Source organism: Nilaparvata lugens, chromosome 12, assembly GCF_014356525.2.
Source record: "Nilaparvata lugens isolate BPH chromosome 12, ASM1435652v1, whole genome shotgun sequence".
Lineage (NCBI taxonomy): Eukaryota > Metazoa > Arthropoda > Insecta > Hemiptera > Delphacidae > Nilaparvata > Nilaparvata lugens.
Window position 1 is genome coordinate 18,254,016 of NC_052515.1, and position 7,014 is coordinate 18,261,029.

Genomic DNA, 7,014 nt, shown 5'->3' on the forward strand with positions numbered 1-7,014 from the left:
TGTATAATGAGGCTTGGTTGGACTATTTTATTTTACCTTCACAATAGGCATCCCTCTCGATTCACTTGGGATTTCTTTTTTCATCTTCAGCAACGAATTGGCCACTCTATTTTGGTACGCATGAGGCTACTTGTGCGCTTCGGCAATTTCTCGTTCTGCCGTTATTGTGTTTTCTTTCACTTTTTCCGGAGAAACCGTTTGTCATTTCAATTCATGAAGCTTGTGAATGTAAGAGTGTCGTAGCAAGACCGGTACCGAGCAAACTGGGACCTGTGCAATCAACGGTGTGGGCCCCGGAGCTGCTAGGAAGGAACTATTGTTCGAGGACGTAGCAGATGCAGTTTCAGTTAAAGGACCTGTATTTCTTGTAGCCAGTCCACTAATGATAAGGTTTTTCCGTTGAGCAATAATTCAACATTCGGAACGGGTGCTATGCAAATCTTTGCACCTACTGCTTGTTCTGATGAGGGTGCTTGGCTTTCTGGAAGCACATCTTCAACGTTTGTTATGGAGTTGACTTGGGTTGCGGTCGATTTACTGCACCCAACTACACTTCTGCACCACCGCCACGAGTGTGCGCCGTTCGCACTTTTGTCTCCACTGTTTCAATTCCCAGTTCCTGTTGTGTTCTTTCAAATTCTTGTTCTTCAGTTCTGTCTCACCATCTCTAGTTTCAACTGCTAGTGTAGTTTCTCTAGTGTATGTTTCTCCATCAGAATCCAAGGAAATATTAACTAATGGTATAAATATTTGCGGCACATTGGAGCTGTGGTCTGAATGGTCCTTATTGGATTCCAACTGGCTCTCTTGTGACTGGCGTGATTCAGATTCATTTCCATCAACATTCGTTTGGTCATCTCTATTTGTCTTAATATGGTGGCTGCTTCTATTTGAAGAACTATGGTGCTTGTGAGATCTATCGGAAGCTCTATGTTTCGAGGTATTACTTTTTTCGAATTGCTTTTATTCATTTTTTTCCAGTTCTAAATTTTTCTCATCAGCACTTTACATCGATGAACCGATTTACTTGTAACTTTCATGTCCTGAGGAACATCCATGTTCGGGCCTTCTTTTTGACTTTTTTCATCGGTTCCACAATATAAATTCAAATTCAACAAATTATATTGTCATTAGTTGTTTCACTTTTGGATTTTGTGTTCTCGAAGTTCTTAACTGATTTAGTCCGACTCTTTTCTAATCCTTGAGCAGTTTTTGTGGAATTAATACTACTCCTAAACTATCAGTCTTTATAGTTTCAGACATATCTTCTTTATCTTCATTTATGTCCTCCAATTCACTACTTGGTCCTTCAACTTGCATAGTTTCAGCATAACCATCGTCTTTTAATTCTTGAGGGCTCTTTCGGTCAGTTTCAAGTACAGATGTCTCCTATGCTTCTTATGAGATTCATCCTTGAATCACTTGGAATAATTATCAGAATAATTGCTCTCTCTGCTGGAATCCAACTCATCAGTTTTTTTGCGAAAGTTCAGAATCATATTTTGTTGTGCTCTGTGAGTTTTGTCATTTTTTCTAGATTTGTCATTTGTTGCATGTTTATCCGTTATTTCATTTTTTTATTTCTCTTTTCTAGAATGTATATATAAATCAAGAAATATTATATGTTTGGATACTGTGATGTAATGAGAAGATCGAAAAAGACACATTATTTCGAAGTTTTTTCTACCGAATTGTGTTAAGAGATCAACAGTAAATATAAGTTTATCCAATATTATGTTCAATATTCAAATATAAATTTCATCCCAGTCTTCAACTACTTATTCGAGTTTTTTCTATTATGTGAAACATTGGATTTATATGAATTATCCTTCATCCTTTGTTTGTTTTTAAAAGCTTCCCAGAGACTCTTTATCAGAGTAAAGGAAAATCACACAAAGTAACCCTCTCTACCCACAAACTCGTACTGCCTTTTTTGGAGCTTCAACACCCTTTCCAAATTTTGTCAGGACCCACCCCACACGATAATGGCATAGCGGATGTGTGCCATTATGAGTGAGTGCTAGACTGCTATTGTCAGTTTGGTATCATTCAATCCTCTTCATTTCATCTTGAATCACTTGGAATAATTATCAGAATAATTTCTCTCTCTGCTAGAATCCAACTCATTAGTTTTTCTTCGCGGAAGTTTATAACCATCTTTTGTTGTGTGTCTGTGAGTTTTGTCATCTCTGCTAGATTTGTCATTTCTTGAATCTTCATCCGACATTTCATCTTCATTCGATCCCTTTTTTCTAGAATGTCTATATAAACCAATAAATATATGATATAGTTTCATATCAGATGTGTTACAGTCAGTTTCAAGTACAGATGTCACTCAATCAGCTTCTATTATTTTACAGAGTACAATTGTTTTTACAATTCTCATTGTCTATAAATGCGTTGATTTTTTCAATTTCTACATCGTCATGATTGTCGTTTTACCCGTCTCCTTCATCCACTTCATAATCTTCTCGCGTTGATTTAGAAGTGGTCCCCAATTCTTCAGGCGTTATATGCGGGGTTTTCACTATCAATTCCATTTTTCCTCCTATGTTGCTGTGAAATGGTATGAAGAATCATATTACGTAATGTCTGCAGTAAAGGGTACAGATAATTCGCTTTGAAATGGCATTTCTGGTGACGGTAGAGCTTCAATTTTCTTCCATACTTTCACATTGATAGATGGTTAGCTTGGCTGGATCTTCATAGCTCGGAGTAGGCTTATAAAAATTGGAACATTTCTCGACCTTGTGTTCAAAGCCGCTGAGGTTGATGGAGTAGACGTGTAGTCTTCAGAAGGAGTGAAAATGGGAAAGGAGAAAATGTCAAGAGAATAGAATAAGAGGGAGAGGACAACAGGAGAGAAAATGGGATGTTCAGAGTTTATAAGAGATGGAAATTAGGGAAAAAGGAATGTTGAGAGAATGGAATGAGGGAGAAGGAATGAGCGAAATAAAGAGAGGAATAAGTCATCGTTTGATTTTGGACCATACTCAATCTTAGTCTTTTTACGAATATGAGTTCAATTTCATTCTCATTTTTTCAGAATCGGGGTTGTAGGTGACTGGAGTAATGTCGTTGTCGTTTTTGTATCTGTAGTTCAGAAAATAGGGGTCGGTTTATAAACCGGAACACTTTTGATCTATTCTTCAGAAAAACTTGGCGGCAATTGGCTTGGACGTCATTATTGCATTGCATAATTCAATGATTTTCTAATAATAATTCAATAATTGTTTTTCAGTAATGTTTGAAAATCAAATTGTGGTGAGGTGAATTAGCTTTCATGTTGTAGGAGGAAGAGAGTGAAATTTGTTGATGCATTGGTCCAATGTGGCAAATTTGAAAACTAGCTTGGCTTGAAGTTGTGAAAAAAGTTAAAATTAGTGAAAAAGAGTTTGTAATTTTGTGAAAAAAGAGGTTCTTAATTTAGTAGAGCTTGTAAATCAACTTTCATTATCAGAAATAGGTTAGCAAAAATCAACAAAACAAAATCCAAACAGCCATTAGCCCGAATTGTGCTTGAGTCAATATTATTCTTAACATTGTACTCTCAAAAGTCTTGAATTTCTAATCTTCTAGGAAATTTCCACAATTTTCGAATGCTGATCATCTCAGGTTTTTAATAAATTATTGTTACACTGAACCTATGAATCTCATCCATAACATTCCTCTTGAGTTTGTAAATTATCTCACTTTGTATACTACAAACTCCCGAATAATTTTCATTTATTTTGTACATAAACTTAGAAGTTGAGTTGTGAGAAATAGGTATGTTTAAAACCCTAAGCTATGTTATCATCAATGAGCAGCCTTAATAAGCTCTCAAACTCTTTCTAGAGCAGTGTAATTTTTCCAGTTCGGTATTTATCACTCTCTTGTTCCATAACTTATTGAATCCCAAATCTGAATTATTTCTTATGTTGAGTAATTAAATGACAAGTGAATGAGGAAATAGATTTGAAAAAACCCCAGATCACCGGTATGATCCCGAATACTGTAAAATTTCACAATATCAGGGAATCGTATCAATAAAATGATTAATTAGAAGTTGGTAATACTGTATGTCTTAACTCGTTTTGATATGATAGATTCTGATTCAAGGCATAGTAGATTATTATACATAATAACATTTACAAATCTAGTGCTACAAAGGTATTCAATGCTCGAAAGCGTGGGATTTCAGTGCTAGAGTTATTTATGTGTTACCAGATCTTGAACAAAAACTTCAAGTATTGAATAAGTATATTTATTTTATGTCATAAGTTTTGCACATTGTGAAACCCTTAACAACAATTCATAGTAATAAATTCTTATTATTCCTAGCTTCTTACCAAAGCTTCACTATGAGTTAAGATTAGATATCTAGTTATATTCCATTGGATTTTTTATTTAAAATTTATAAAAATTGAATTCTAATGCTTATAACTAGAAAGCATGAAGTACAAACTTTTAACATGACATTAGGCTTATTAAGTATTAAGTAGAGATTTTGACACGATAATTCCCCAGCATTTGTAGGAGAATATACTTACAGCATTCCAATATCGTTATCAGAATTGGCAATGAGAAACTGTCAAAGGGTTGTATTCATGTAGAGGCCCTTGAACCCAAATGCTGGTTGACTGGTTGAAAATTATTAAAATCCAAGTTTCTCTCATATCAATAAGAAGAGACTGTGTCAAAATCTATTAATCCGTAGAAATTATACCTTTAGTTTAATCGCGTGTTTACCTTTGGTTGTAAGTGTGTAATAATTATTTGTGTATTTTTGTGAGTTTTCTTCATAATGAAAACGGTTTCTTTTGTACAGTAACCTGTTCATAAATTATAATAATTGTATCAATTATTTTTTGCAAGCCTTGAACAATTTGTTGTTTAATCTTCTCAATTTTCATGTATTTTGCATCTTGTTGATTGCACTATGTGATTTAATTGTAGTTTTGCTTTGTGTTACATGATAATTTTGCTTTTCTTCCAAGTCAAATCTATTTCGATATTGAAAGTGCAATTGATTTGGAGTTTTCGAATATGAATCAGAGTTCAGAGTTGTCTATAGGAAGAAGATTCATGCACATGGTGCGCTAGGTGGTATTGACCAAAAATATTAAAATCAAAGTTTATTTTAAGATTACTATTATAAAATTGAGTAAGGTCCTATTGCTGAGTCTATTCATGATTTTTTTAAAAGCATGCCTAAAATCAGATTTGAGAGATCTTCAAAAAATATATTTCGCCTTATATGAAAATAATACATTTATTATTCAAATTTTAATTAATTTTGTAGCTCAGGCTACTTGATAAATTTGTTTAAAAACACCCTCATAAACTTGCAAATAAATAAGATTCAAATTAATAGATTTAATGATGAAAGCATAAAAATAAATCATATTTAGTGTCAAATAAATCTTATTTAGCACTAAAACTCAAATAATGATTGACCATTCTCCTAATAAAATAGAGTATTTTTTGAAATATAATTTTTTCAAGAAGTAGATCTTGTCAAATTCATTTGCACTATGTTAATAGACGTTTGTATGTTGTTATAAGTTATGTAGGTTTTCCAGATAACTATTTAGTGTAGGTTAGGCTATGAAAAAATTAATTGATAGTTTAATAGAAGTGAATAAATTTCAAAATTAGATTGTTAATGTAAAGCTTGAGTGAATATGTTTGGTTATGATTTTAAACTTTTAAGGTTCACTTGAAAAGTTCCAATTAAATTTTCTTGTTCTAATTTCTGTAACAATAATATGTGTTTTAAAACAATGGACCGTCCATTAGATATTTCTAAGTGATATTTTTCGTTTAAAATTTATAAAATCTCTTATAAACTATCAAAAGCATTGAATTCAAATTTTCCAACTTTCCGCCCTATAACTGTGTATACTTGAATTGTTATTTCCAAATGTAATAATTTTTGGATGTTGCATGTTTGTATATCGTGTATGTTTTTGTTAAATTTGAATTTCAAAGCAGCACAATTTACTAAATAATGTTTGTTCAAGCTGTTCTGAATCACTATATAATGTATCATTAATATAATGCGATGGAATTTTCATTTTATTTTATACAGGATTCCGATAAAAATCGAACATATAATTGCTATAATACTGATAATTCATAGAAATATGGTATTGAGTTCCCCGCTACAATAATTGCACATCACAGCAAGATATGGTGCTTAATTGAAAAATAGTTTTAATATTATGAACAATGAGCTTACAATTACTTATATACTTAACAGTTATGATTAAACTATTTAGTTTTGAGTTTACAATATTTATATACTCAGCATTTATGATTACAGTATTGAACTTTGAGTTTGAATGAATATTTTAAGTTTTTATCTTATGCAAACATAATAATATCAATCTATGATCTCAATAAGGAAGTGCTCAACTTACTATCTGAAGTAAATACATAATTTTAAATTTATACTTCTATAGTTAATATTGGCGACAACATTCATGCTATTCAATATATAAAAACCTACTTTTATACTTCCTGATCATTTTTCTTAAAAATTTGATCAATTTTTTAAAATGTATTACAAAAGTTTTACCTTCCAATATTATATTTCCATGATAGGTACTCATGGTAATATCCTGCTCGAGTTATCTGATTTGAAACTACCAGCTCTATCAAGTTTCTCTAATGACAAAGATAATGTAGCACTTGCTATTATATTCCCTTCATAGAAACTGTCTCTTATGTAAAACTCTCTCTTTTTGTAAATCTGTAAAATGATGTTGTGATTAAACTATTCGTATGTGATGTGATTATTTTTGCTTATACACTTGCCTTTTCACTGTATTTTTGTATCTTGTTTTCGTCACAATTCATTTATGCGCTTGTTTGTAAATTGAATAATAAAAAATTTGACAGATTCTCCGTTCAATTTGTTATTATTTTCCTTCTCATTACAAAGGCTAGAATTATTATACCATAAAGAAACAATAGCGTTAGTAGATATCCCATGGTATAGGGCGTTTATGTCGTAACTTTTACTGTTAT